Source organism: Phyllostomus discolor, chromosome 5 (genome assembly GCF_004126475.2).
Source record: "Phyllostomus discolor isolate MPI-MPIP mPhyDis1 chromosome 5, mPhyDis1.pri.v3, whole genome shotgun sequence".
NCBI lineage: Eukaryota > Metazoa > Chordata > Mammalia > Chiroptera > Phyllostomidae > Phyllostomus > Phyllostomus discolor.
The window spans coordinates 61,683,818-61,690,496 of NC_040907.2; the positions used below are offsets into that span (position 1 = coordinate 61,683,818).

At 35.2% G+C, this 6,679-nt stretch overlaps 1 pseudogene; it reads right to left on the bottom strand.

Annotated features, from left to right (window-relative positions):
- Positions 1-286: 286 nt before the first annotated feature.
- LOC114495966 lies at positions 287-926 on the bottom strand (annotated as a pseudogene).
- Positions 927-6,679: the final 5,753 nt, after the last annotated feature.

Sequence of the window (6,679 nt, forward strand, 5' to 3'; positions counted from 1 at the left end):
TTGTTCCAAATTGTTGATTTGAATCCCAGTTTCCTTTGCTTCACTGTTGGTCCCCTGCATATTTTTCTTTATTTCACTTTGTATAGCCTTCATTTCTTCCTTTGTGACTGTACTCAGTTATTTCTGTGAACATCCTGATTACTAGTATTCTGAACTTTGCATCTGATAGGTTGCCTATTTCCTTGTTGCTTAGTTATTTTATTTATTTTTTAACTTTCCAAATACTATTTACTTTACTAACACTTATAGACAAGGAACAGGTATATGAACACCTGGAACATCCAGACTAGGAGTGAATGTTGACAACAGTGATACACAAGACCAGGGTATGAAGTCTAGCAGTCTGGGTACTACTGCTTGGGCCAGAAGTGCCTTCCAGCTGCCCAGGGAAAAAGTTGGACAAATGTCTCCATAACAAATGACTTATGGGCCAGAAAGTATGGTACATGTTGTAGTATGTTATCATCCACACCTGGGCAGATGTGACAATGTAATAAACCACACAGATGTTGGAGTCAATGCACATCTGGGTGTATTTCCAGTCAAACCCAATGCCCTGGGTTCCAGCCCAGAGGTTGATGCAAGGGGACATAATGAGCTTCATGGTGGCCCAGCCCAGGGCAGCAGCCATGATCTTGAGCTCCCCTTTGCCATCATCCTAGGACATACCACGGTTTAGGCCTACTAGTTCTGCCATGTCCACGCTAGACTTCACAACTGCCCAATGAAGTCACAGGTGCTGCTTTCCCAGGTGAAAAGGAAAGTGACCAGTAATGACATATTATATAGCTGCCCAAAGAGGTAGCAATCCCTGGCCTCATGCACTTCCAGAAGGTGTTATACTCAGACAAGCTGTTAAATTTTTAGGTGATGAGTTAGGAGGAGTAGGCCAAGGTGAAGCAATTCTTGAAGTGAAACAAGGTCATGGTGCTGTCCCCAGCCTGCCTGAGCACAGGTCTCTTACCTTGCCTGCCTAGCACCCCTGCCTCTTTGGGGGTCCATGTAGCCCTCTTACTTTCATGTCTTATTTCGAATGGCATTTTCATCTACTCAGTTGCCCAAGACAGAAATTGGGTGCCTTCACAGTCATCTCTATGTGGATGGTATTATGCTAAATACTGGCATTGCTGTATTGATTAAGATACAGGTCCTGTTTTTCAGTGGGCTTTACCCAATTGGGAAATCAATGCAAAATTATAATTTCACTTTATTGTGGTCAGTTATAAGAATGATATAGGGAAAAACATTCTTTTCAACTGAATTAGAAATTTATTGAAAATTTTTCTTTGCTAGTATTAAAGAATGAATTGAAGTTGCAAAGTAGGAAGAAAGTATGAAGAAGAGAGAGCAATCAAAGCAAAGACACAGATGAATTACAAAGCTTGATGATTGAATTGTGGTATTATCCTTTTGCATACTGATATTTTATAACACAATAAATGAAATGTTTGTGGCAGTGAGGGTGGACATGAAGTATAGGTAGATATGGACAAGGCCATAGAGAATCTTGCATATCATGCTAAGAAACCTGGGGCAATGGGAACCACTGAAAAATTTTAAGTAGAGGAATCTTGATTTTAGATCCACCACTGTATTGGTTGTGAGGAATATCCAGTATAAAATAGGAAAAAAATGAAGCAAGGAGAATTTGAAGGCTGTTGCTTCAGATCCTCAAATGAGGGTCTGACCTGTGTCCATCCATGAAAATAAAATGAAAGCATATAGTTTAAACAAGACATAATCAGAAGAAAATTCTAAGTATCAGATGATTAACTACATGGTGAGTAATGAAGAGGAAAGAGTTAGAAGGGCAGATTTCTGCCCTGCAGATTGAAGAAACTTGTATGTTATTATCTAAGAAGACAGTGAAATTTTTTAGAGACAATATGAGTCCTGGTTAGGATATACTGATTTAAAAATGACTGTGAGACAGCCAACATTCTGTATATATAGCAGTCAGGTGAATATGTAAATCTGAAGCTTAGAGGTAAAGAGAAATAATTGTCAAAAATGGAACCCTGAGGGAAAATCTGGATTTAAGTAAAGTAGAAGTCCATGAAGGATATAAAGAAAAGAATTGTCAATTCATATGGAGAGCCAGGAAAGAGACTAGAACATTTGATTACTCATTCAGAAGCAGTAGAGCTAAATCCTACAAATGGCTTCACTAAGATGTAGCCTGAGACAAGTCTGTTGAGTCTGGGATTAGAATGTGCAGATAAGTAACTTTAATTGTGGGATAGAAATGGGAACTAAATTTTAATGGATCGGTTATATAAAACAGTTCAGAAGAATTAATATAGACTATTCATTTAAGAGTCTTGGTTGATAAGAAATTATATGAATTTGGATTTTGGTTAAGAAGGATTCCTATTTATAAGCAAAACCTTTAAAGTGAAGGAAAAAAACTTTATAGATAAGAAAACCTTACTAGGCCAAGTAATTTGTAAAAGAACACCTGACTGTTACTAAGTCCAAACTTTGATTCCCTGAACAATTATTGTTTTAAATAGAATAGATAGCTCAATGTCAATGACACAAATAACAAGATAATCAATAATATTATCACCCTCATATTTCCCCCTTTTCCTACTATACTACAGTTCCTTGAAGCTGTAGTTGAATCTTGTTTTAGAACAATAAATATGGCAAAAAAGGAGAGGATGGGTTGAAAAGGAGAAACATTGTAGGCAGCAATAAGGGGCTGAAAGAAGAAATGTCAAATTTAACTTCAGGGTCTATATCCTGGTTGACCAAATTAATGGTGATACTGTTAAACAGAAAATGCAGCCCCCAGAAAAGGAGATACATGTTGGGAAAGACAGGAGAAAGGGGTACAATGGAGAAGATTGTGGTAATGAACTTTTATAATTCCTTGGCATCTGATACCCTTTATATTATTAATATTTATGACAATGCCTTTGAAAATTCTGTAACACTTGACCAATTTTTCATTAATGAAGTAGACTTCTATATTCATTGTTGCATCAACTGAAATATAAGCAAAAAAGTAAAATTTGCCAAAAACTCTTTATTTGGGACTAACTTAGCTGGTTATTGGTATCACATATTAGTTAAGATTTTAAGTGGTGGATGGTTCTGACAAGAAAAAAGTTGCAAATGAAGTGTTTTTTTAATTAATAATTTTGATTGTATTTTTCTTTTTTTTGTATTTTCATTAACATTTAGTCCCCTTCTAGCCACTCCCCAGCAAATCACCACATTGTTGTCCATGTCCATGAGTTCTTTATCCTTTTTGCTCAATCCCTGTACCCCATTTTCCCTCCTTAGCTGTCATGCTGCTCTCTATGAGTCTGTCTCTATTTTGTTTGTTAGTTCAGTTTGTTCATTAGATTCCACATATGAGTGAAATTGTATGGCAGAAAAGAAGAAGAAATAAGAGGCATCCAAATTGGAAAGGGAGGAGTAAAACTGTCTTTATTTGTAGATAACATGATATTATACATGCAGAATCCTAAAGACTAAACCAAGAAACTGCTAGGACTGACAAATGAATTCAGCAAAGTAGCAAGATACAAAATTAATATTCAGAAATCAGTTGTTCTTTTATTGCCAAGAAAAAACTAACAGAAAGGGAAATTAAAAAAGAAAAAAAAAATCTCATTTTCAATTACTTCAAAAAGAATAAAATACCTAGGAATAAGTCTAACTAGAGATGTAAAAGACCTGTTTTCAGAAAATTATAAGACACTGAAGAAAGAAATGGAAGTTATAAATAAGTGGAAGCATGTATCCTCTTCATGGATAGGAAGAATTAACACCATTAAAATGTCCATACTACTCAAAGCAATCTATAAATTCAATGCAATTCCTATCAAGATTTCAAAGACATATTTCACAGAAATAGAACAAGTTTTTCAAAAACTTATATGGAACTGAAAAAGCAATAGCACATAGCAATAACGATCCGGAGAGAGGAGAACAAAGTTGGAGGAATCATGCTACCTAATATCAAACTATACTACAAGGCTGTAGTAATCAAATCAGCCTGGTACTGACATGAAAACAGATACTTAGATCAATGGAACAGAATAGAGAGCCCAGAAATAAACCCACAGCTTTATGGTCAATTAATGTTCAACAGAGGAAGCAAGCATGTACAATGGGTTAAAGATAGTTTATTCAATAAATGGTGTTGAGAAAATTGGACAGATACATGCAGAAAATTGAAACTAGACCACCTTCTTACACCACAAACAATAATAAATTCAAAATGTATCAAATACGTAAATGTTAGACCAGAAATTTTTAAAATCATAGAAGGAAACATAAGCAGCAAAATCTCAGACATAGTTTGTAGCAATATTTCATTGTATATATCTCCCCAGGGAAGAAAAACAAAAGAAAAAATAAACAAATGGGACTATATCAAACTAAAAAGTTTTTGCACAGCAAAGAAAAACATCAACAAAATAAAAAGTCAACCCATAGAATGGGAGGACATATTAGCCAATATATCTGATAAGTGGTTAATACCAAAAATATATAAATATTTTATAAAACTCAAAACAAAAAAAACAAAGAGTCCAGCTAAAAAATGGGCAAAAAGGCTGAAGAGACACTTCTCCAAAGACGACATACAGATGGTCAATAGACATATGAAAAGGTGCTAAATGTCATTAATCATCAGAGAAATACAAATTAAAGCCACAATGAGATACTATCTCACACCTGTCAGAATAACTATCATCAATAAATCAACAAACAAGTGCTGGTGAGGATGTGGAGAAAGGGGAACCATTTTGCACTGTTGGTGGGACTGCAGATCAGTGCAGCCACTGTGGAAGGCAATATGGAGATATCTCAAAAAAATTAAAAATATATCTGCTTTTTGACCCAGTGACCCCACTTCTGGGAATATATCTGAAGGAACCCAAAACACTAATTCAAAAGAACAAAAGCACCTCTATGTTCAGTGCAACATTATGCACAATCACCAAGATATGGGAGCAGCCCAAGTGTCCATCAATAGATAAGTAGATAAAACAACTGTGGGACATTTACACAATGGAATACTACTTGGCTGTAAAAAAGAAGAAAATTTTACCCTTCATGACAGTATGGATGGACCTGGAGAACATTATGCTAAATGAAGTGTCTTTAATACACATTTATCCAAAGAGAATATTGTACAAAGTAATAAACTGTTTTGGTTGAAGCTGCTGGGGAAAGGTATATGTTGCCTCGTTTTCATGTGAAAGCCCCATTTCTTCCTCTGGAGAGAGGATCTTACTCTTTTCATATTCATGTTTATCAGAGTCCAGCTATGACATAAAACTCATTACCTGGAATTAGTCTAGGTGGCAGTGGGTAATTTGCAAAAAATAACTAAAGAGGAATGACAGATACCCAAAACCATATAATTTGAATCCACTGTTCCAACAATACCAAGAAGTTAATTTTAAATTTTATACCCATTTCTTTTAAGTTATGAACCTTAAAAAATATTTATCCATTCAAACCCTTTTATCTAAAGATTGAGTGGAGGGAGACAAAGGAAACATATGCACTACCATTAAGTTAAAATAATTTAAAAATCAATATCTCTGAATTCATGTCAACAGCTCCATTAATATGTGCTTCAGAAATCAGAAAATAACAAACAACTAAAAAATACAGCACTAAAAGCAAGTGTATTTAATAAATGTACTTTGCATTAACTTTAATCAGGGAAATGGCATTTGAGTACATGGTTTAAACATATTAGAAATGAGTCTGAATAATTCCCAATGTTTCTGTTGTTTGTAAAATGTTCATACATCCTTATATATATGTCGCTGTTTATATATTTTCACTTCTGACCTTTATTTATTCAACCCTTTAGGATTAAGTTCAAAGCAGTAGCAGAAATCATTTGTGAGTCAAAAGCCTGGGTTTTAATATTTTTGACTATGCATTTGTTCTTCTGATAGCCTTTCTTAAAAATTGCTATGTAAGCTACCAGTAAAGAAAGGGTCAGTATTAATTACAGCAGGTTTAGCTTTCCTGCATATTGCATGAGACACGAGGAGAATAGTAGTCTCCTCTCTTTGTACTTCTGCATTATGTTAATGATCGTCGGGAAGGCAGTGTGCCAGGAGGACTACCAGCCTTCTACTTCTGCCTGAGGTATCTGCATTTTAATCCAAAATATCTATGTTTAAACTCAAGTCCCAGAAGAGACTCAAATGAGTCTACTCGGTCTTATGAAATGCTTCCTTGTGCCAGGGAGTAGATTTCCATGCTGTGGTGCAGTCAGACACACTCCAGTTCTACAGCAAGTGAGCCTTAAAGAGATGTTTCTGTACTTTGTTTCCTCACTGGATGTAGCTTTGGCAATGGTCCAATGAGACTGAGAAAATGCTCTCAAATTAGGCACGGACTGGTGATAATTGCTAATTATTGAAAGTCAATGGGTGAGAAGAGAAAAATCCATGTAATGGCAAAGAGATGGTATGTAAAAGTGCCAACCGCACTGTCTTAGCATTCAATCCATCAATCCTTATAAATAAAGGACAAATTCAATTAGGCTAAGTAGATGGTTATTTAACAATAGTCAATAAAATATTTCTTTACTGTATAGTAAATGAGGCTTACATTTAACTGCAGCTTAGTATATTCTAATGTTAATACCAGAGCAGTTTGTTTTCATACTTGATCTAAACAGCACTTTATGTTG